General features: G+C 37.1%; 1 protein-coding gene, 1 long non-coding RNA gene and 1 pseudogene across 2 annotated transcripts in view; 1 reads left to right on the top strand and 2 right to left on the bottom strand.

The window, feature by feature from the left end:
* Positions 1-24,393, bottom strand: part of LOC123537368 (branched-chain-amino-acid aminotransferase-like) — a 363,414-nt gene that overhangs the window by 96,248 nt on the left and 242,773 nt on the right. The gene's annotated exons all lie outside the window — the stretch shown is intronic.
* On the bottom strand, positions 18,757-19,842 carry LOC123535804 (uncharacterized; annotated as a pseudogene).
* On the top strand, positions 20,331-20,612 carry LOC123535805 (uncharacterized). Its single transcript, XR_008368001.1, has 2 exons — positions 20,331-20,434; positions 20,558-20,612. It is a non-coding gene; the product is annotated as an uncharacterized LOC123535805 (long non-coding RNA).

Raw genomic sequence — 24,393 nt, 5'->3', positions numbered from 1 at the left:
CTGAATATCCGTCCCTGCATAAATAAGATAGAGCGACCAGAAACATGACCTTATATCTTTAACCTTTGTATAAGATCTTCAACTTCAAGCTAGGGGTCCTGATCTTGCTAGCGACACGTCGTCTTTTCATGATGGTTATTTGTGACGTTATTTCGAATCCGACAGTGCAAAACAAAGTTAAAGCCGGATACGATTTTGTGTAATGACTATATCCCCTCAAACCCAATTTCTTATGGCAGAAGTTCCAACAGGTCTTTGGCGAATCAGAATAAAACAATAATGCGGCTGCTTGCTGAAACCACACTTTGCAACTTCTATTTAGAAAAAATACAATATGGCTTAAATCGAGACCAGATAGGGAGTAGAAGGTTCTGGTTTTAACGTTGGAAAAAATATCTAAAGTAAAGATATCACCCGTTTTTAAACCAGAGTCCCTGTAAGATTAAGTTCTGCTCCACTGACACAAACAACAAAAGGGATCTTTCTTTAATGAAACTTAAGCATTGCGTAAAGTTTGAAGACGTTTGTATGTTTCATCCTGACAAAATAAAGAGTTGACGGACGGAGGGACAACACCAAAAAAAAAGATGTCTCCATTTTGTTTCAAAATGGGAGCTAAATAACAACGTTACAGCTTGATGAAATATGTTCATTTATCATTTATTCCTCAAAGGTATAAATACATGATCTGGGAAATATACACATGTATACAGTGAAACCTCTTCTGTTAATCAGAAAGACTCTACAACACTTTAATTGTTCCTAATCTCAAGCAATTATGTTTCTATATTTGCTTAACATTTTTTCTCAAATACAGTCAATCTTCGTTCGCTCGAACTTGACGGGACCGACAAACTTTATTTGAGTTATCGATAGTTCTAGCCAGCAATAATATACGTCATATAGAGATTTTGCCGGGACCTTGCTATGAGTTCGAGCAAATGGTGGTATTTGAATTATCCGAGTATGAGTGAACGAAGTTTAATGATCATTGCACGGAAGTTCATAATGTCTGATCATAACAAACATGCAATGTTATATGAATCATTCTTAAATTCACTAAAATACTTTCGCTAAACGCTTTTTTCAAGTGACATCTCTCAACGATAGACTATCATGTTGCTGCGCAATATATACACCCATTTCAATACAAAAGACATCCTGCATTAAGTACATGTACTGGGTGCCTACCAGTCGCCGGACAGATTTCGCGGTTTTTTCTTTGCCGTTTTATGAAAAATGAACATAAAAACATCAAATTTGCCCTGATAAAACTTCAGCTCATTTGTCATCTGAAAATGTAAAAAAACTCAAACAATTGGACGTAAAACACTGGATATTTTGAGGCTCCAAAGGGGAAATGAAATGCACTACTTTAATCAACATGGTGGAATAGTCACCGGACACATATTTGGAAGGCTGATAATTACAATTTTACGACGCCAATTGTACCAAAAAACGGTGATTATGCCCTTCTGTCCTCTTACGCCTTCTAAAACATGTTTTCATACATGCTCAAAGCGTTTAACTATACTCGGAGTTGAACTACATAACAGCAGTATTTTACCCGTGTTACCATTTTCAACTAAACTCTATCTGCAGAAAACATCTCGAAGCTAATACCAGCATACTAGGCCAACAAATCAAATCTAATTTCAGTTCGAGCTGTTTTCGGAAAATCCAGGAATATATAAATATCTTTTGATAAAATTGAGGCTCGAAATGGGGTATGTTATATATAAATGAGCCGTTCCACGGAAAAGCCTGTATTAGTGACATGATATAATTATTGCATAATAAGTAGATTAAAATACTAGAAAATCATTTTTTTCTGATGTTCATGCAGAGACTAGAATCAAGTATACTATATTACAGTTATCTAAAGGCAATCAATTCTACCATATTTTACACATTAAAATGTCATTTGTGTTGTCATGGCAACGGAAATTCAAAAACACCCGTGCATCATTCGTTTGTAGGTAAAAGGCCAGTCATAAAACTAAAAAAATACGATTGAATTATTTTTTTCAGTAAAAAATAAACTGTTCCCAAATATTCAATTGTATGATGCTTATACACATAATGTGTTGCTTCAATGACTTGAAAACGGCACACCATGCACGGCGACGTCATAGGCCTATTACTCTTTTACGTCACGTCTCAAATTGCCTTCGACGACTTACTTTAAGTCTTTGTTACTCTTGAAATAGAACAGATAATTAATTCTAATTTTCACTAATACAGGTTTTCTCATGGAACGGTCCATTTTATATATTGTCTATTCCGCGGTTTCTGCATAAACGGACATTTCTTGTGGCATCGGTTACTTCTGAAATAAAAGGAAGACAAATTGTATCTTTATCATGTTTATATTTAATTCATGAAGTTTTAAGCTATGTTTTTTTCTTCTAACAAATAGTTAATCACATTTTCATTTAATGTTTCTAGCTTGCACTTACGAATATTTTAAATCAAATATACCCGCCAATGGGCATTCAAGTTTACAACATTCAAACGAATGAGCCTAGTATTCCTAGTCATAAACCAAGCATTATTCCTCCTCGTACAACCAAGGTTTGCACTGAATACAATACCAGACCCCGCCATCCTCTTCCAGACTCTCGTGAACAAGCTCTCTCTCTGCATCACTCAGACACGCCTCATGATAACACTTACCACACATTTCCTCATCACACCCAAACCACATAATCCCATTTGATTCATCGTCTATCATTCCATGCATACCACATACCCCACACACATACAAGCTGGCTGCCAATATGGCTGCGTTAATGCCATTCTCATTCACTTTAATGATCTTTGGTCTTTTCTTGCTTTTCTCAATTTTGTTCTTCTTCTCTTCATCTTTCTTCTTCTTTTCATCGTTTTTCTTGTCTCGGGCAGTCTGCCTCATAATTCTCTTTGAAAGTTTCTCTTCTTCTTCCAACTTTTTCTTCTCTTTCCTCATCTCTTTCTCTTTCCTTTTCATCTCTGCCTCCTCTTTCTTTTTCAGTTCAAATTCCTCTTTTTCCTGGAAAAAATTAGTTTTGTGATGTTCATATCAAAGTCCCGAATGCAAAATCATTTAACCTGATTAACGAACTTGGTAAATTTGTAGCGATAACGCGTTTTTTTTCGTGTTATAATTTCTGCATAATCCCGAGGGATTGGTTGGTGTCCGGCCCCGTAGGGAGAAGGTACCAAGGTTGCCAAGGGATTCTGAAGATGTTATAACACGACATGAACATGCGCTGATACTATTCTAGCATAAACTGCGAAAAATAAATCAATACATTCTCCCTTAACATTATTAAATATCCATAAAATGAGCGGGAATATCTGAGTTTTTTTTACGTTGACGTCATTTCCATTTCCGGTTTAGGAGCGGATAAATGAGCATGCCGACCTACACTTTTGGGAACAGTTCTATCATATTTTCATATTTGATCTAAAATTATAATAAAAGAATTACTAGAATAAAAATAATTTGTAGCTAAACTTTGTTTGAACCGGCGATTGATTAATAATTTCACTAGCCCTCGTGAAATAATTACGCTCGGCGTACAGCCGTCCATCGTGTTTTACTATAAATTATTTCTGAATTAAAACACTGAATACTTCTGAAATCTAAACAAACAGCCAACCTTCAACTGCTTAAGCATGTCTTCTCCGCTAATCAGGCGGCCCTCCGAAACAACTCTCTTTTTCTTTGATATTACATCACCGACGGGTTTTACAGACGCTGGAATCAAAATGTCCGCCAGTGTCTGTGGAATGAGTCCACGCTTGACTAGGGGATTGACAATGAAATGTCCACATTTATCACAAGTCCTCACTTCATTTTCTGCTTGTTCTGAAATAATATAATCAAACGGATTTTTTAAAATATTTTTCATTCGAGGAAAGACAACAGCGTCTGAACTTTTTAAATTTCGTGCAGATGTTTAACATTCAAGTTTCCTGAATATTTTAAAATTACACGAACGTGCTTACGGTATGAGTTTTATCTTGAGCACAATATAAATAATACATAAAAGTGTCATGAATACATTACCTTCAGAACAAGGCTCGAAGGACGGAGTCGCAAGCTGTGAAGTATCGATGGCTGCTGGCTTGAATGGGCATATTCCAGTAGCGGCAAATGCTTCCTGCACAGAAGCCGGTGTTGTTTTGTCCAGGACATATTTTAAGACAACGGGAAATTTTGCTTTGCCGATCGTCATTTGCCCACTTGTGAATCCGAGATTCGTAGCTGTCTCGCTGAAGCGGCTCTTAAGTGGACCTATCACCTGTAATATATTTTTAAATGACATACCTTCTTTCATCTATATAGAGTTTTCTATTTTTATTCAAGAAAAGAAGAATATATAAGGAACACAGCCAAGACTTAGTGTCGGCTAGCGAAACGGAGGTCACAGGTTCGAACCATAATATAATGACAACTTGTCAGGTGATCACCGGACATTTTGATAATTTGCATAATTAAATAAGTAAGCATGAGAATGTCATAATACAAGTGGTTGCAAAGTATATTTATCTTCTCATACAGGGGAATTGATGTGATGAGATTTCAGATTATAAAGCAAAATAAACAATGTCTCATACCTTTACATCAAGGGGCTGCAAGATATGTGTGGTGTGTCCAGGGAATCCAACCAAAACTATGTCGTTCTCTATAGCCTTTTCAACAACATTTAGACTTATATGGCTGTCGTGGTTGTCCATTAATAGCACGACAGGTCGTACCCGGCCACAGTTAGGGATGAATAGTTCCGTAAACCATCTATAGAACAACTCTGTATCCATGTAGCCGCTTTCACTCTTGCCAAAAAACCATGAATCTGGGATTCCATCCCTGTAGCTGCGATGTGGAAACGACCCCTGTCATAAATAGATTTCGTGTTTAGGTCTTCGTTTTACTGCTATTTTATCACAATTGCGAGAAATGTTCCTTCTTTATAACGCACTGACTTACAGGTTTAAAGGGCATTTTTTTAAATGGATAAACATCTTGGTACAAAAGAGGCATATAACTGTATTTTCATCATACCTGAAATATTACCATCGTTGGAAGGAATCTACCGTCTGCACAGACACAGAGATGGGCTGTTATATGATCAGTGGTCGTAGTGCGCCTGCGAAACACGTGCCCTAACTTCGGCCCGATCACCTTAGCCTTTGCCACTTCCTTTCCTGACCACCCCGTTTCGTCACAGTTAAAAATCTAAAATTAAGAAACTTCAATAACATTACGGCATTACGAGAAAAAGATACAAAGAATTGATGTGATATAATTCAATAACTATGACGGAGATTATAAATATTATGACTATTGTAATAGTATTTTCCTTACCTGTGACGGTTTGTTCATGACGTCGTACTTCACAAATACATCCTTCAGAAATGAAAAAAAGCGTTCCATAACGCCCTTGTTCGACATGGCTGTCCTGGCTTTGTCCTGATTCTCAGGCTTTCTCTCGGATAGCTCCGAGTGTTTCTGGATAAGCTTTTTGAACCATTTGTCCGATGGCCCCTTTTCTACATTGAAAAGCGTTTTTCGTCCTGAAATTAAATTTACATTGTAAAAAAAACCCCACATGATTTTACCTTATTGCTATTAAGTGAATCTTATACCAAGTACAGTTTTAATATCAAAGTCCGTGTAAATGTATAATGTTGCTATAATGGTAGATGATATATCAACTTTTCTACTCGTGAACATGCAATTTGTATTTTTTAATTACCTGACTGTTTAACTATATCTTGGATATAGCACCTTGCCATATTCCTTGTTAAAGGAAATCCCTGGTTTGCCATATATAGCATATAGCGCACCAGGGCATTTTCTTCCTCAACTGTCAGTTGCTTGTTTGGGCCAAATGCGGACTTCTTATATTTTCCCCGGATATGATCACTGAGCGTCGACTTTGGCACGTGAAATTCAGCCGCGGCTTTAAGCAGCCCCATTCTGTTCTGGCGGACAGCTGAAACTGCAGCATCCAAGTTTTCTTCGGTGTACTTCCGTTTTGACATTCTATAACAAGTAGCAGTTCCAGATTATTATACTAAGTACCATTATATTCAATATATACAGTTTAACATATCTAATTGATTCGAATATGTTTTGATCTGATAATCTAGCAAATACTGAAATTTCATATTAAACGGCAAAAAAAAAAAAAAAAGAAAAGAAATTCAACAACAAACAAATGCAAGGACTCCGAAGAGACAGACTGGATTTCAGGACGAAGTTTAGAAACGGAATACGTTTTTTTCTTGTATTCTGACAAGGGCATTAACTCATGCAGTAATATATAAGCGGTATTGTACGTTTTGCCTCCCTTGGATTAAAAAAAAATCGAGCAGCGGTTCCCCTCCCCTAACTTTTTAAATGTTTTTTTGTTTGTTTTGTTTTTATTTTTATTATTATCATTATTATTAGCTCTATTATTATTATTATTATTATTACTAGTGTCTTCACAGGACATGTTGATTTAAACGTGTTTTCTGGCCACTATTCACCATATAACAGTATTCAACACATGGCCAAGCAGATGATGCAGACGTTGATTTATTTTGTAAAAACAGTATTTTACCAGTATATGAACTAACTTTTGTTTTGCCTGCAAGCAAAGAATTAAAACGAAAACTGTCGTCTGCAGTTCTAGGAGTCTGTACTATAATTATTGGAGACCCACTTGGTGCCCCACAAAAATAAAAAAGTTGCGCATGCGCACTGTCATTCCAATGCCCAAAGGTCAGAGGACAGATGTTTTGTAAACACAGGTAAGAATTGGAACGATATTCCTTGTTGATACTTACATGTCCGTCAATGCTGATACTGGACAGTCAAAACAAAATACCGAATGTTTCCGATTAGCCGATAACTCCGATAAAATCAAAATAAAGCCGTAATTACGTTTGTCCGGTATATACTCCTCTCCGGCGACTGGTAGGCACCCAGTACAAATGCAAGTAAATATCTAGAACATTTTGCAATATAATTAGCAAATATATTATCTTACAAATTAAGGTAGTGGCTGCGTAATGACAACTGGAAAATTGCGTATTTTCCGTATGCGCATTCTGCATTCTCCGGTTTTTTTGTGTGTGCGGAAAATCAAGTGCACGTTGAGCGCTTTAATAACCGAAGAATGCCGAATAGGTTAACGGAAATTGTCGAGTATCATCACGCGTCCATTACCTTATTAAACAACTCTAGGGACCTTCGGGAATGATAAACATGTATGGTGTATATTTGGTTGTTATCAAAATTCAGTTGTTAAAAAAATAAAGACGATCTTTTAAAAAAAAATGCATTGCATTATAGCAGGGACATAAATAGATAGGGCTGTATACAGTATTCCTGATTATAGTTGAATCAAACAGTAATTAGCATGTTCATTAATCATCAAACAATCCTAGACTCTTGAATCAGCAAGGGGGACTTATTTTTTTCTTATATGCCCCTAAATTATAAAAGGTAAATAAGATTTAAAGACCAATTTTTTCTAATCTGAGAACCTCAAAATTATTTTCCTGAGTAGTATCACTTGAAAGTCATGAAATAATTTCTTCATACATTCTTACAAAATAATATCACATGGAATATACAATGCATTCTGATTAGATTTGGGTTTTACGGCTCACAAACAATAATGGTTTCAGAAACGAAGTCGGATCAAACAAAAGTGCCTATAAAACGAAAGTGTATCTGCTATAATTTCTGCCTTTCTCAAAAAAAAATTACAGTGATTGATCTAATCCTAACAGTTAAAATATAAATATGCTTTGTTCACATTAGGGTGTGTCTCAACTGAAAAAAACTGTATTCTTGTAAAATAGTCTTGTCCTTTTATTACATATACAGTAGCTGTGAACTCAAATATTTGATTCATTGGCATGCACCTCTTTGGTTTCAACAAAAGCGTCTTTTTTCATGGAACAGGGATCATTTGAAAGATAAAATAAATGAGAATTTTATTTATTTCAATTTGATTTTGCGGATTTATACGACTGCGGAATGCATATGACTGCGGAATCCATGCAACAGTGGAATCCCATTGAATCAATGGGACCGCAGAATCCACTAATATTAGTCCCGAACATACATTTAGTGATTTCACAGAAAGTATAAAGTGCTCCAAAGCAAGTATTTCTGTTTATATATCACAGAATAATATCAAATAGGTCTTTGGTTACATGTATAAATAATGGTGCTCTGTAAGGTACATTAAAGTACTTGAACATGACATGTAGCACTGGAATTCAATCTGATGATTTTAAACTTTCTTTTTCTTTCGCATATTGACTATTATTCGATCACACCAGAAACGAAACACTGATTAGAAGTGTATACACTATTTTGTATGGCACAGGCATAGATTTTCAATGTCTTCCATGGCTACATGGTGCAACAAGAACCTTTGCAAAAAAAAATGAGTGAAAATGATGTTTTCAATATGATTATAATATGTAACTTAAATCAGTTTAAAAGGAATATTCGTGGTTTTTTTCATGAAAAAAAAAATATTTATTAGCATTTATCATGTTAACTAAAGGAAACGGAAAAAATCATTTGTGCTTTATCAACCCTTATCTGCTACTACTCATATAAAGAGTCAAAATTAAGTGTGATGGTAAAAACAAGTAAAAATCTAAAAGAAAATTGACATTGTATAGCAATATTTTTGAAAAACAGCATAGCATATCCTCCTAGAAAGAAAAAATTGATTTTAGTTTTAATTGTAAATGTTAACAACAATGTGGAAAAATACTTTCTTTTACAATCAGGATATTAGTTTTTGCCCTAAGCTAATCCACCTGACTCTTTAATTGTGCATACATTATACAAGTATATTGTACTTTAAGGCATTAGACCCGTAATGGAGTACCTCCTTTTTAAAGAGTATTCAATTCCTACCATAAGCCTACTTTGACTGCAATTATTAGGTGTGTGTGTGTGTGGTGGTGGGTGTGTGTGTGTGTGTGTGGGGGGGGGGGGTTCTTTATTTTCCTTTTTTTAGTAAATTTTACTTCTTTCAAGACTTATAATTGAATTATTGTGCAAAAGTGGAAAATTTTCATTTGATAAGCAATTTCTTGCTGTTCAAAGTGAATTTACCTCTGGAACAGAAGGGGTAGAGTTAAACATCTTTACAAATACTGAGTTACATGCGGTAAAAGTTCTCTATTTTGCCTTCACTCTTTAGATTACATGTTGTGGAAGAAATGTAGGTAGGTTTTACTTCTGCCCTAACGTTATTTTTAAATGAGTAAGCAAAATTCAAATAACCACCTCCGTAGCCTAGTGGTAGAGCGTCCGCTTCGAGTGCAGGAGGTCGTGGGTTCGATCCCCGGCCGCGTCATACCAAAGACGTAAAAAATTGTACTAGCAGCTTCCTCGCTTGGCGCTCAGCATTAAGAGGATAGTGTTAGGACTGGTAGGCCCGGTGTCAGTATAATGTGACTGGGTGGGGTATCATGACACGTGTCTACAGCGTGATATTCCAGTGAGGCAGCACTATAAAGTTGGGCATTATGCTCACTGCTACAAGTAGACACCGTCGTTTATATGACTGAAAAATTGTTGAAAAAGACATTAAACCCGAACACACACACAAGCAAAATTCAGAACAGACCCGCAGGATTCGACCTCAATTTTTCAATGTTGGGAGTTAGAATACTGTCCCATTCAATCCGTTTACTTGATGCATCCTAGAATGATATTGTTTTATTTTGTGTTTTATAATTGTTTAACCAATAGTTTGACGTTTCTTTTATCAAATTTAATGGTATAATGAATTCTCTGCAAACATTTTGGATAGTGACCATCACTTTGAAATTTGTCTCTCAACCTGAGCTTGAGGAAATACCATAAATTATACAAAATTTATAAAAAAAAAAAAAAAACAAACGGCACGGTAAAAATTGTTTAAAAATTGCAACACAGTGCGAAACACGGTCAACTTTAAGAATAAAACCAAGCAAATGCCATTTTGTAAACATTACTATAAGGGGTCTAATACCTTAACAGAATACTTATTTCTATACACCGAAATTGTCGACTTCACATTCTAACCATATTTAGAATAAAAAATAAAAGCTCTTTTACCATAATGCATAGAAACATAGTTTCAGTTTTGCATCCAAACTTTAATACTACTTCCACTTTACTGAACCATTCATTACAATACTACTGACTGATTTAAACAGATCATGGATTTTTCTTATAGATATTGCATATATTGCAGACTAAATGTAGAAGCATGATACAGGAATAAAAAACAAACTGTACAACTATATTAAGAAAGTTTGCAGACTCTGTAGGACCAAGGACCAATAGTTTTCACAACTTCCTGGCCTCACAACTTCCTGGCAAGCATTTCAAACAGGACATCAAAAATAAATTTTCTTTTTTCTTCTTCAAGTTTTGGCTTCCCATCAGCCTATTTAGTGTTGAACTATTAACCGGTCAATAGCACAAGCTATGGACTGGCGATTTAAATAAGGAAATCATGTTATAAAATCAATTATCTGGGGCTGAACGGAGTCTTTAAGAACGAAACAACAATAACTTGAATACAGTCAGACATCTACCAAATCTTTCTGAAAATATAGTTCAAAATGTAAACAGTGCTGTACAACACAATGCAAGGGGATAAAATGGTTTCAATTCAGACCTAGACACATACAAAAAGAAATGAAAAGAAAAATACAAGTGTAGAACAAAACTATGAGCTTTTAAACCCATTGACCGAGACAATAAGCTCAATTCTAACACGATCCGCAGCAGTTGCTATATAAACATATAGCGGAATCGCCTATACATGATTCTACGATAAAATATAGCTGTTCCATTCCACCCTACGATTGTAACATGACTGTGAGATTCTACATGCAGACTAAATACTCTACCTTTTTAGTGCTAAGTAGTAGTAATAGAAAGTACATCAAATTTTCTGAAACAAACAATTTCTAAATGATGAATTTCTTTGTTTCTATTTTTACCGTAAAAAATGTTTCAGCCCGGTATGTTTCAACTTCATCATCGGTGCATCTAGATCTATATCTGGTCGTGTGCGTAGTTTACAATTTCTGCGTTGTAGGCCCCGCAAATGTCAACTAGATTCTACTTTGACATTAAATAAATTATAATTCATGTTCGAATCTTCCAGACTCAAGTGTTTACGTGTTTATATGCAGCAATGTTCTGGCGTGCATGTTTCAGTGCCATCATGTAGGTGACGTGTACTATTTTTAGAAACTGCATATATAAATTTTGAATGAAGTATTTACTTCTTTTTCTAAATCCGACCTTAAATGTTATTGAAAATAACATTTTCACAGCAGTAACTACTTAATACTTAAATTAAAATTTACTGAAAATTCCGTCTTATGCAACACTAAATTTCATTTCCTGGGGAGGTTTTTATAATAGCATATGACCTACCGAATGACGTATCGAGCTAAAATGAAGTCCTGTAAAATACATAGAATTTGCGTGGTTAGAATCGAAATAATAAATATGTTCCAATAATTGTATCAGTTATTAAAATATGGGCAGTCGTTCGGATGCGAATATTAAATCACTCGTGCTACGCACTCGTGATTTAATTATTACGCATCCGAACTCCTGCCCATATTTTATTAACTGATAAAATATAGGGACATATTTATTATTTCTTAATTACAACATTGTCATTTCTCTATTTAATAAATAAGACAGCGCAATGCCTTTATTGGAAACAACGTTTTCCCAGTGCGATATAGAGAAAACTCAATAATGTGGCCTCTCTTACTAAAAGAGTATCTGATAATATCACAATAAAGAAAAAAAAAACATACCAGTGAAAGTGATCATATTTTTCTATTTATATACAATACTTGTACAATAATGGTAACATTATATTATCTTTTAATGTGTATCACTGTTATTGGAATATAAATAGATAAAATTAAATTATTGTGTTTCATCTATACCTCCAATGCATACTGAATAACAACACGACATGTCAATAGTAAGTGAAGTATTCATCCAAGGTGGAATAACCTTGCCTTTTACTTAGAGTTAAGTCAGGTTCTAGGTCTGTGAACTTGATCTTGGAAGTATAGAAATGACCTTTGCACTTGACACCTCATTATAAATTTGTGTGAAGTTTGGTTGATATCCCAGTATAATCATTTAAAGCGACTCAATAAGTTTTTAGGCAATTTTTTTCTCTTTCAAAAGTCCATAAAATTCGGAACCATGAAAGTTACCAGTGATACAAAATTAATGACATATGAACTTTGCAGGGTATCCTAATAAATTACCCAAAAATATTGTGAAGAAGTGAGTAAACCACTGAAATAATTGAGAAAATCAATTTTCTTGCATTTTTACAAGTATCTTACTCTTATTTTCACTCACTTTATCATTTTCAAACATTAGAAATATATTCAATGCCATACTTGGTGGATAAAAACATGTTGAAAAATAAATTTAAATTTCACCTTAACTTTGGGCAAGTAGTTTTAAACATTATAGCTGTGGAAGAAGTGAAGTGTTTCGAGCTGACAAAGTGGCTACATACGGACAGACAAATATTCTGGTTACTATATTAAGCCTTCCTTCAGGGATATAAACTAAATACATGAACACATCTGTAAATAGTACGAAATCTAATCATATCTAAGAAACATAATTGTTTATTGTTTGTCTGTCGTACTGTCATGTTATCACCATCGTATTGTCGCGCTTCGCCATCGTACTGTCGTGTTATCACCATCGTAGTGTCGCGCTTACCCATCATACTGTCGTGTTATCACCATCGTACTGTCGCGCTTCGCCATCGTACCGTCCTACCTTCGCGCTTCGCGTTCACAGGGAGCAGGAGCTGGCCCTAACGGAACACCGTAACATGGTGATTTATACTGGAGACAGTATCATGTATCACGTCTAAGCTCATTCGTTGTCCACATCTGATTCATGTGTGGCACTTCTTTCAGTCATTTACAGAGAATATGTTCAGGCACTGGAAATTTCTGAGATGCTCTTGAGTGCCTCCCACCTAACTTAGAGGCCTGTACTGGTTCTTCCCAGGAAAGACGGCTTCGCGTGTATCGGTGCTAGTATCGGTGCTATACACCGGACACGTTAAAGAACCAGACTGCCTATTCGCAATAGAGCTAGGCTAAGTTAGCCGGACAAGTCTGTATCTAAAAAGGATTTCTCTCTATCTGTTCTGGGGGCTTTATCTCACTCTGTCCCTCTGGTCAGATCGCTCTGTGTCTGTACTAGTAGACGATGAATTTCGCGCCCTGTGTGGCTGCGTTTGCTATATGTAAAGCGCCTTTGAACGTGTTTATCATGAAAAGGGCGCTATATAAATCTGGTATAATAATAATAAAATAATAATAATATAAGAATTACATGTACAGTAGCTGGCTATGCATGTATGTTACTATTGGTAGGATTCTGGCAAGGAATCCCGCAACACTGTTAATGTTAACTGAACATCATATGCATATAAAATGCAGTTGAAAAAGATATGATTAAACCCATTAAATAATCAAAATATTTTTTCATTTGACCGTATACACAATGCAACCTCTAGAACTGGAAAGACGGAAATGTATATGTTGTACAGAGGTTGCTGCTCTTGAGAAGTTAATTTACTATGAATTACTTCAAACAAGAGAAAAGTCTTTATAGGGAGATATTTCGCTCCTCAGAGGTGTCTTTATTAGAGATTATACTTTAACTTAAATATTCTTGAGAACTAGCGTTAAACCCCATTGAAGATAAAATGTTTTCTTACAGTTGTACGTAGGTAAAAAGTAACTATACTGTTTTGATATATTTAGCCAAGTATATCATCCTTAGTTTACCTAAGAGTACATTACAGATTTATACAATTACAACAACAAATTAACATGATATTAAGGAAAGGATAAGAATGAAAGACAATGTCTTATAGAATTCTTCTCCTTAATGATAATACAGCCAGATATTCAACAGGGAGCAATTTGTAAATGAAAGCTCTCTGACTAGGAAATATGAGTATATAAAAAATAAAAGTAGTATATAACAATCGATTTCGGAGAGTGCCTGGTGCTACTGGTGCTATACACATGACTGTGTCTGAACGATGGCAACGATCACGTGACCCCATGACGTAATCAATGACCGCGCACGAACAATGGGGAGGGTATCCTATGACTGCGCACGAACAATGGGGCGGTATCCTATGACTGCGCACGAACAATAGGAGTCTCAGAGGCGAGGTTATCACGTTACGCGGAAAAAACCCATGACGTCATGACCGCACCCAACATTCCAAAATAACAGTAGATCTATTATTACGTAAACAATGCCTGTAGCTCCTGCCAAACAATCGGATCCTGACGAGTTCAGACACTTTCGGTGACGTCATTCGCCCAACCCTAATATCGAAGAAAAGGAGCAGCCTGATCTTCGGATGACTCATCGGGTCAAGGTCACCTCGGTCAATGCCCTACAACAGAGCCCAACCCAACATTCCGGACTTATTATCATTTCTTAATCTATTTTCTATTGTTCTATCATAATGAAATTCTTAATCGTATACAATCATACTTAATATAAAACGAAATATGAAATGTAAACAAATATCTAACCCAATAATTGTTATATCAATACCCGCGGATCTGGGGATATCCTAAGTGTTTCGTGTCTAGAAAGGTCAGTTCTTGAGTGTTTCCTGAGTATTAAGTACTGGGCTAATACGCGACAGGAAAACCAAGAGCCAACGCTTTACTGGGTGGGAAGGGGTGGGAAATCAGTATATAGCATTGAATAGTTAAACTAAGTAATTAGTCGCTACAGGAATAACCTATCGACTCTAATCCTTAGCATCCTAACGTTCACAGAACGATCAGTTACGTCACTGCCCTTTCAGCACCACCTATAACACTGAGGATCTGGGGATATCCTAAGTGTTTCGTGTCTAGAAAGGTCAGTTCTTGAGTGTTTCCTCAGTATTAAGTACTGGGCTAATACACGACATGAAACCTTCGTCCACACTCCAGACCTTTATATCCTCAATTTGATTCTCATGACAGGACTTTTGCACTAGTGTCTTCATCCCTTCATCCCAATACTCATTCCAGCATTAGTAAATAAATAAGATAAAAGATAAACAGCAACATATTACATGATGAACAAATTTATTACGTATCAGATATATATGTAAGGTACACATAGCTAATCAAATATTTACTGCAAAAACAATTCAAACAAAACGTTTACGTCATAAAGTGCAGAAATAAACGCATCCAGGTATTTACATCACATACACTATAACGAATTACAGAAGACTGGTATAAGGAATAAGTTTCTTTTAACAAATATCCAACCTTATGAAGAAAATATGTGTGTTAACATATAAAAAGATTCATACATGTTAAAAAAATGCATGTGGTAAAGATGCAAAGTCAGCATGGGAATTATAAAAATCCTCCACCTCGTTAGAAAAATCAACAGCACGGGCAAGACGCTTTGCAACAGTTGAAGAACGCATTAACTTTCGCCTACTGTAATATTCTGCACTTTCGGAACCAAACCAACCTACATAATGTAAGAGGAGTAAGAAGGTTGGATAAGAAATCTGCCAAAGATGCCGTTAAGGAACGTTTCCACTTAGCTGAGTTGGACTGGTCCATTCTCTTGTCCAAGAGGGAGAGTCGATCCTCAATCTTTCTTGTATCAATATTAAGTTGCGATCCCTGGAAATAAACAGAATCGAATCTAGCAAAATGACAATCTGTAAGCAAAAATGTCATACCTAAGACCTAAATCAGTCTCGAAATCCCTTTTTTGAAGGGAAAAGTACAACATTCTTTTCCCCAACACTGCCCAGTGGAACACTGTCAACATAATATTTATCTATATGCGTTCGCCAAACTGGAATCGGTCTCATCTTTGGCGCAACAAATGTACAGCTCTTAACACTTTGTTCCTCCAAATATTTTAATACCGGGAATATCACTGCAAACGGTGGGAATACATATACATGTACATTCTTTTCTGAACGTAATTCTTGGCAAAAAAATATTTACACCAGCAGACTGCGGTGTTGGAGTCGGAGTAAAGTGTTTTAGAAATGAGCCATCAACATCTCGCATAGCATTCGAATCTAATGCCATGAGATCCACTGTGTGAGGACCAAATAAGACCTGTAACCTATGCCATGCATCATCACTGAGCTTTGCATCAGAAGCTGACACTGATCTAGAGGGTGCATCTGCAACATTTTCCGTGGTTTTGTCATATGACATGCGTAGGTCGATGTTGTTGCGAAATGTAATGGAGAAAATGGATTTCGTAATGTCATTGAGAAGCCTGTCCCTAGCACCCTGATTGTCCCATACATGAAGAACTGCTTGGTTGTCAACCAAAACATCAACGCGATGATTCTTTAACTTAGACTCAAATGACAAAGACAATTGTGAACCGCTTCAGCCTCTTTTAAATGAATCGGTTTTTCCACTGAACCAAAATAATCACAAAGTGTCTGTGGTAGAATGCCGTCAGTTCCTTTCAAGACAACAGCGCCATATTTATAAGAACTAGCGTCAGTGGCCAGAACAATCTGTTTATGGGCTTCAGATCGCCAAGACATACAACCTGTCCAGGCGTACAAGAAAACACCAATGCCGTAATTCCGCACTAAGATAGTCATCAACCAAAACAATGCCACCATTTTTTGAGGCCACAGCAATAGCCCTATTTACCTCACGAGTAAACAATCTACAACCAGGTACTGCTAATGTCATACTGATACACTTCCCTGCAAATCGTTGGAGAGTTTTCAAATCAATAGATTTCGAACCCAGAATAAGATCCCGAAGGGCACAAAATGACTGTTTTTTTTTCCACCGGCAATACGTAAGTTTGTCGAAGAGAGTCAATGTAAAAAACCAAGAATCGAAAACACTGTACAGGGATGAGCACACATTATTTCAACGCCTGTGTATAACCCAGCCTTGTCAACAACTCCAGAAATACATATGATATTCTCTCTGCCATCCAAAATGGCTGATCAACGTCAGTGGATGATTTAACAAGAGGGGCACCTAATCTATCATCAATGTATTGTATTGTGGCAATGCCCAATGATCTATTGTGCGACGTTACCACCATTCCCACTGTCTGCTAGACATAAGGCGAAGCTTTCCAGCCAAATGACAATGTAGTATATGAGAACAACCATCCAGCAAATTCTATACCAAAGTATGTTTGCGAATCTGGAGTCAAGCGAATATGATCATATCCAGATTTCTCATCAAAGGATACCATGTATGCACCACGTTCAATTAATCTATGAACATCCTTTAGTGTTTCAAGTTGGAAAGGAACATCTTTAATCCATAAGTTCAAATATCTTGCATCATGACAAAGACGAGGCTTGGACTCGTCGATTGTAAGTGGTAAGATTACTTTCGGTGGTACACACTCACCAACCCTGCCCCAAACCCGGAGGGAGCCATTTGATACCCGTTCCAATAATTCCTGGCAAATAAAGGGAACAAAACGCTGACAAATGGGCGCATTAGGGAAGTAACGCTTAGGTGGAAGATCACAGTCATAACACTGTCCTTTAAAATTACCTTTGAAATGAGTGAAAAAATACGAAATGTCTACACCATTCTCTAACCACGAAAGAACCATTCTGTCCGACGCACTAGTCCCATGCAATATTTTCCGCCATTCCTTAACACATGAATGTAACTGACCCGATACAAAGAAAGATGGATCTCGCAAGAGTAGCCTGTCAATGCTAAAATCATGCCTATCTAAAAATACGTCTTCAGCAGTATGAAAATGAGCGTCAAGTGAGGGCATACCATTCCCCAGCGTCATCCACCTAGGATCTGTTCGTACAGTCACATCCGTTGGATTGGAATTATGTTGTCGCTCCCAGGAGGGAATCTTGATGAAACTACCAGTAAACGAGCCTTCCTCATCCTGTCAAAAAATACAAGACTGTATAGAAACGGCCAAGCAGAAGCCGCTGAGAGACAGGAAAGACCCTCACTCTTAACTCACGTGAATAAAAAATTCACTTGAGCTTTAGACGCTCTTGAGAAAAGACGAGGGTTCACTTAAAATAATCTAGTGAAAGGTGTAAAAGCTATATATGGTACTAATAATACAAAATAATCATACAATGGCAATATCAACATCCAAATGATCAATAATTTCACATACAAAGCACAATATACATCTAGAAATGAAATGATTGAAAGGAAAAAGTAGAGCCACCCAAGCACACTTAAAACTTGCCGTTAACGTAAACATGATTACGCAAAACAGACGTTTCGACATGAAGTATATTACCATCATAACATTAAGACTTAGTATCATAAAGTTTCGGAATTCTTGTACCAGTACCATTTTAATCAATATAGCTTTATCCGATATGCATTGTACATAAAAATGTTTGGGAAGAATTCTGCAAATATTATAACTTGACAGATCATTTCAATTATCTGTATCCAATATAAATGACGCAGCATTGTTATAATAATTTAACAAGGAGAAACTGTCTGTTATAAACTATTAAAATTTTTAATAAAGAAAATGCAAAGAAAACCGTCAATAAACTCAAGAAATGCTTTGTAAACTAGCTTTTATCTTACCAAGTCACAATATATAGATATTATTTACATGGCGTCAAACTCACTTGCATTAAAACGATATGCAATGCATCTGAGTAAAATATACAGCCCCATTCAGTTTCATAAAGTGTTCATGTATAAACATTTTGAATCAAATAAAAATGACACACTAATTGAAAAAGACACATAATACAACTGTGTGACTATATGACTACTAGTTGTATTGATTCAGATGTTAGAGTCAGTTCTTCTGTTTAGCTCTCTTCATGAGCATACAGTCTTTAACCTGATGCTCCGTAGTCACAGAACAGGCAAGCACCCCTCGGACGGAAAGCAGACCTTCCCCCTCTTGGCTTATACCTAGGTCTAAATGTATGGCCGAAAGAATACGGATAGCCGAATCCCGTATGTGCAGGAGGTAACATCGGCCACTGAGCCTGTGGCATCTGAGGATATAAACCTGCAAGTGGAGAAGACTCTTTCGGGGCATCTTGCTTCTCAACTTCCTTAGTTTTGAGACATTTTGCCAGAGCCTTAGACACCAGGTCTGAAGCTTGTCCATTAAGGACAGACAAACATAATGCCGCAATATTCACCTCCCCCTGGTGTCTAGAGGCCTGACGATATAATTCCTCAACAGTCTCCGCGTCAGCATGGGAATGGCGGCGGGAAACCGACGCCAGTTCCTCTAACGTTCATAGTATCAACGCTTCTGAAGGCTCTTTTTGAAGTGCCAGCAGCCTTACTTTCTTTTTCAGGTCCTCCACTCGTTCTTCCATGTCCTGACCTCCTGTCTTCTGCCTCTTCATCGGCGCGGGCCCATCCTGCTCCTCAGCCAGCTGTTGACCTTTTGGCGCCCCAATCTCGTTCGCAAGTATAACTGCGCAGTGCAGTGCCAGGCGAGCGTTGCCTTGTGTGTCATCTCAGTCTGCCATAGTAAGAACTTCTCCCAGCTCCTCCCCTGTCAGTTCTTTGAACACTGACTTAATGTTCTCCGCACTCATGGTTTCTAGAGGCTTTGAGGACGTCACCCTAGCATACTGCTTAGGAACATTGGCATCCCTAATCTTTTTTACTAGACAAATCAAATTGGTGTCTTTCAAAGTATGTCGCCTTTTCAATGTCGTGGGTTGAACCATTGTACCAGTGAATCTGAAAAATCCGGGAGGAAAAAATCCACAGCCTTCCTAACGTTCACAGAACGATTAGTGACGTCACTGTCCTTTCAGCGCCACCTATAACACTGAGGATCAAATAACAAAGTGGTAACGGAATGTTAACGATCTTACCGCCTTCCTGCTACATACATGTTGATACACGTTCCAATATTCACTAAAGGTGATGCCTTTTGTTTTAAATATAATAGACTGATACGTCACATTATGTTACAAGCCTTTAAAAGCATAACTTAAGCTATATTTCTTTATTTTAACGTAAGTCATCAGGAGAGCAACATGAACGAGTGCCCCGAATGTCATCAAGATTTTTCAAGGGATGTCATGTTAAAGGCATCAAAGAAGCAAACATAAATCAGTGGCACCGCCACCACCTCTACTTATGCGCAGTGAAGCGTATCCGCCGCCGCCGCTGCCACTTATGCGCAGTGAAGCGTATCCGCCGCCGCCACTTATGCGCAGTGAAGCGTATCCGCCGCCATCGCCGCCGTCGCCGCCGCCGCCGCCGCCGCAACTTATGTGCAGTGAAGCGTATCCACCACCGCCGCCGCCACCGCAGGATCCTCTTATGACATTGTTACAACATCCATTTACCATGATGATCTCTGGTCCAACAGGTATGAATGTTACATAAATTTATATACCAAAACCGCATTAGTTTCTTTTTTTTTCAATTTTATGTATAAACACAAACAAGTACAAAGGATAGTTTTGTATTCACAAATGTGTATTTATTTTAGCGTGTGGGAAGACATCAACGGTCAAAGATTTGCTGCAGAACCATACAGCTAGAATTCAGCCAACAATACAAAGAATAGTGTGGTTGTATAAACGATGGCAGCCATTGTATTCAATTATTCAAAGCTCAGTTTCTCCACGAGTAGAGTTTATTCAGGGCATTCCTACAGGCCTAGATGATGACGATTTCTTTGATCCTAGACTCAATAACTTGCTTATTTTGGACGACTTATTCTTAGAAGCGGGCAAAGATAAACGAATCACGGACTTGTTCACAGAAGGGTCGCATCATAGATCGTTATCAGTGATTTCTATCAATCAGACTTTGTTTGGAAACAAAGATCCTACACAACGAAGAAATTGTCATTATATCTTACTGTTTAACAACCCCGTAGATCGACAATCGGTCATGGCGTTGGCTAGACAAATGTACCCGGGCCATAAAGACAAGTTCATGAAAAGCTTTGAAAAGGCAACTAAACATCCGTACGGCTATCTGTTTGTAGATCTTAAGCCTTTCACAAAAGAAGATGATCGATTGAGACACGATGTAACATGGCTAGACCGAGTTTCAACAAAACTTGAATTAGCCAATCACGTGTCAGAGTCTTTACAGAAAACTATAAAAGAAGGAAAGGTACACGAATCAAACCATTCTTCAGTAGAATCTCCACCCGTGCAGATTGTAAATAACTCGGAAGATATGGCGAATAAAGGACAAGCTTGCGACGATTGCGGACTGCTGTTTGACTCTGTACACGATCTTCAAAATCACGTGAAACGTTGGTGCCAGGAAGGTCAACCAATGAAGCGACAATTCCCTGACAAAGATAATTTACTCGCTAAAAGGATGAAATACGATTCCGAGGACAGCAACGACTCCTTCGAATACCTGGTTTATGAAAATGAAGTTTACAAGAATCTGGCAAAGTTTACCAGGCAACATAATGAAAATGAATGGCGTGAAAAAGTGGAAAAATACGTAAAGCAAGGACTTGCCGTTACAAAAGCTAAAGCAAAGGCTAATAAAACCCTGCGAGAAGAAGACATACGGCTCTTTATGCTGAAATATGGCGTTTTGCTCTCCTATATATTTAAATTGAGAGACGGTTATCTCCATCACAAAATTACAGAAACTGTCGAAAAATACCTCGAGCGAGAATTGGATCTAGAACGTTCCATTCGCCTGCAATTGAAGAGATTTAAACATTATTTTGAAGAATTCTTGGATGAACACCTTATAAACGATAACGAAAGGGCAGATAATAATGATGACGTTGAGAGTGAAATCAGTGAAAACAGTGAAAATGAAACTGACGAAGAAACTGACGACGAAATGGACTGAAATTACACAGTTATCACAGTTGTCTTTGCAGTACTTTGTAAAGGGTTTTAGTCAATATCTGTCACAGAATTACCTATAAGATTGAATATAAATACCGTTGGATAGTTGGTTTAGGTCAGTGACTGCTTGGTGATCAAAGTGTACACACGTGTTTAGGAAAATATAGACATATCTCATTACTCTTAAATTGTATATTTGATAATCATATACCTTAGACAGCTGAAGCGAATGGATTGTATTCATTGATTGATTGATAAAGAAGCAGACGACAAAGGGGTTAATATTATACCTGGTATAATTCCTTTTGACGTTATTAAAGCAGATACTATTTTACAGTCTACTGAGCTTGAGGATTAAACATCAATATTACAGAACTTGTCGCGTGTTTTACCTTATAATCAATAGGTGTGAACCACATACTTTGTAATCCTATAAGACTAGTAAATGCATTTATTCTTTAAATTGTACCATTTTATAGAACGGTGTCATTTTCTCGAAGGAGTCCCGTTGGAAGGAAGTCAACATGATGAGTGACTTTTACATCTATCTACAAAGTGACGAAAGCGGTGCATATGTTGTAAACAACGATACTAGCCATTTCAAAATACAATTGAATGAGACTATATACTTAGAAGGTATATGGAAAGTGGCTTTAATGGAGTTCCACGCATCGGAAAAAGTGAGATCGAAATCTAGTGACGGACTTTACGTGTATTCAGATATTTGTGGCGAAAGTATCGTGAAAGGAAAAGCTAGTCCTTTGCTGCGACGACTTGAGAAAAACAAGAAAAATGGGTGGGATTACAAACTTGACGCTCCTTACTACCTACCTGTGAGAAGAAAAGAAATTCGGGAATTGGAAATACATATAAAGCAGGAAGATGAAACAAACGCGTCGCATTTAGTGAAACCTGTGCGCCTGACACTTCACTTAAAACGATATCCATTTTTCTGCTAAACTCATGAAATTGTAGGCGTGACTTTGATCTAGATCAGCTGTTAATATTGACAAAATTATAAAGACAAAAGGAAATGAAAATAACAAACGCTATTATGTGTAATAGAAAAATTAAAAGTGAATTTTAATGTAAAATATGAAAAAATAAATTGGACAGCATGGAAAGCATTTATATTTATACCACCGTGTTTTATGAATAGACTGAAACTTTGCCTTTAAATGTTTAAAAATAAAGTAATGAAAATACTACAAGGTCGTTGACTTTATTTTTAGCTAGTTTATCAAGTTTTGGTCACTCGATACCATGTTCCGCCTTACCGCACACGGTTTTGATCCTCGGGTATTGAGTTTAACAATTATTGGGTTATATATTTGTTTACATTTCATATTTCGTTTTATATAAAGTATGATTGTATACGATTAAGAATTTCATTATGATAGGACAATAGAAAATAGATTAAGAAATGATAATAAGTCCGGAATGTTGGGTTGGGCTCTGTTGTAGGGCATTGACCGAGGTGACCTTGACCCGATGAGTCATCCGAAGATCAGGCTACTCCTTTTCTTCAATATTAGGTTTGGGCTCTGACGTCATGGAAATTTCAGATTGACTCACCTCATTACAGTCTGGAATGTTGGGTGCGGTCATGACGTCATGGATTTTTCCCCGTAACGTGATAACCTCGCCTCCGAGGCTTCTATTGTTCGTGCGCAGTCATAGGATACCGTCCCATTGTTCCTGTGCGGTTAAAGAACACCCTTCCCATTCTTCGTGCGCAGTCATTGATGACGTCATAGGGTCACGTGATCGTTGTCTTTGTTCAGACTCAGTCATGTGTGTAGCACCAGTAGCACCAGGCTGGATGCAAAATCGGTCGTAATATACTACTAATAAACTTATTAAAAAAAAAACTTATTATCAGACTAATAGCTAGTCTATTGTAATAAATACTAATTCTCTACATGTGAGATGTAGTGCACCCGTAATAACAATCGGCAATTTCCGTTGGTTATTCTTCTTATTCTTCGTTCGATAACATACTCACCATCTGCGATGTCGGCATTCTTCGGTATGAAACGGAAAGACAAGTGCCCGTATGAGCTATACAATACCGAATAAGTAATCTCACGGAAATTACCGACTGCCATTACAGGTCCACTAGCTTTATTTCAGGCAAATACCTGGGTAGAGCTGCCGACCTTCCGTAAGCCAGCTGGACTTCCTTACATGAAGAATTCTACACCCCAATCAACTAAGTATTCGATCCCACATCAATAAGGGGCAAGTGATTGAAGTCAGCGACCTTAACTTCTCAGCCACGGAGTCCTCCCCCTTCCACTTCAGATGATGGATCAGGCACCGCTTTATTGTTCTGATCTGTTGTGTTTCTGAGAGACAATTTCATCGCCCATTCCTTAATTAAGTTACACCAAAACACTTAATTTTGATAAAGGTTAGCTACAGTACGTGTTCAGTATGTAGGCCCCTATATACTATACTGATAACCATTAGTTGAATTATATTGGCCTAAAAC

The sequence above is a fragment of the Mercenaria mercenaria genome, chromosome 17 (genome assembly GCF_021730395.1).
Source record: "Mercenaria mercenaria strain notata chromosome 17, MADL_Memer_1, whole genome shotgun sequence".
Classification (NCBI taxonomy): domain Eukaryota; kingdom Metazoa; phylum Mollusca; class Bivalvia; order Venerida; family Veneridae; genus Mercenaria; species Mercenaria mercenaria.
Note: the sequence above shows the minus strand (reverse complement) of the source record. Positions and strands in the feature narration are given on the sequence as shown.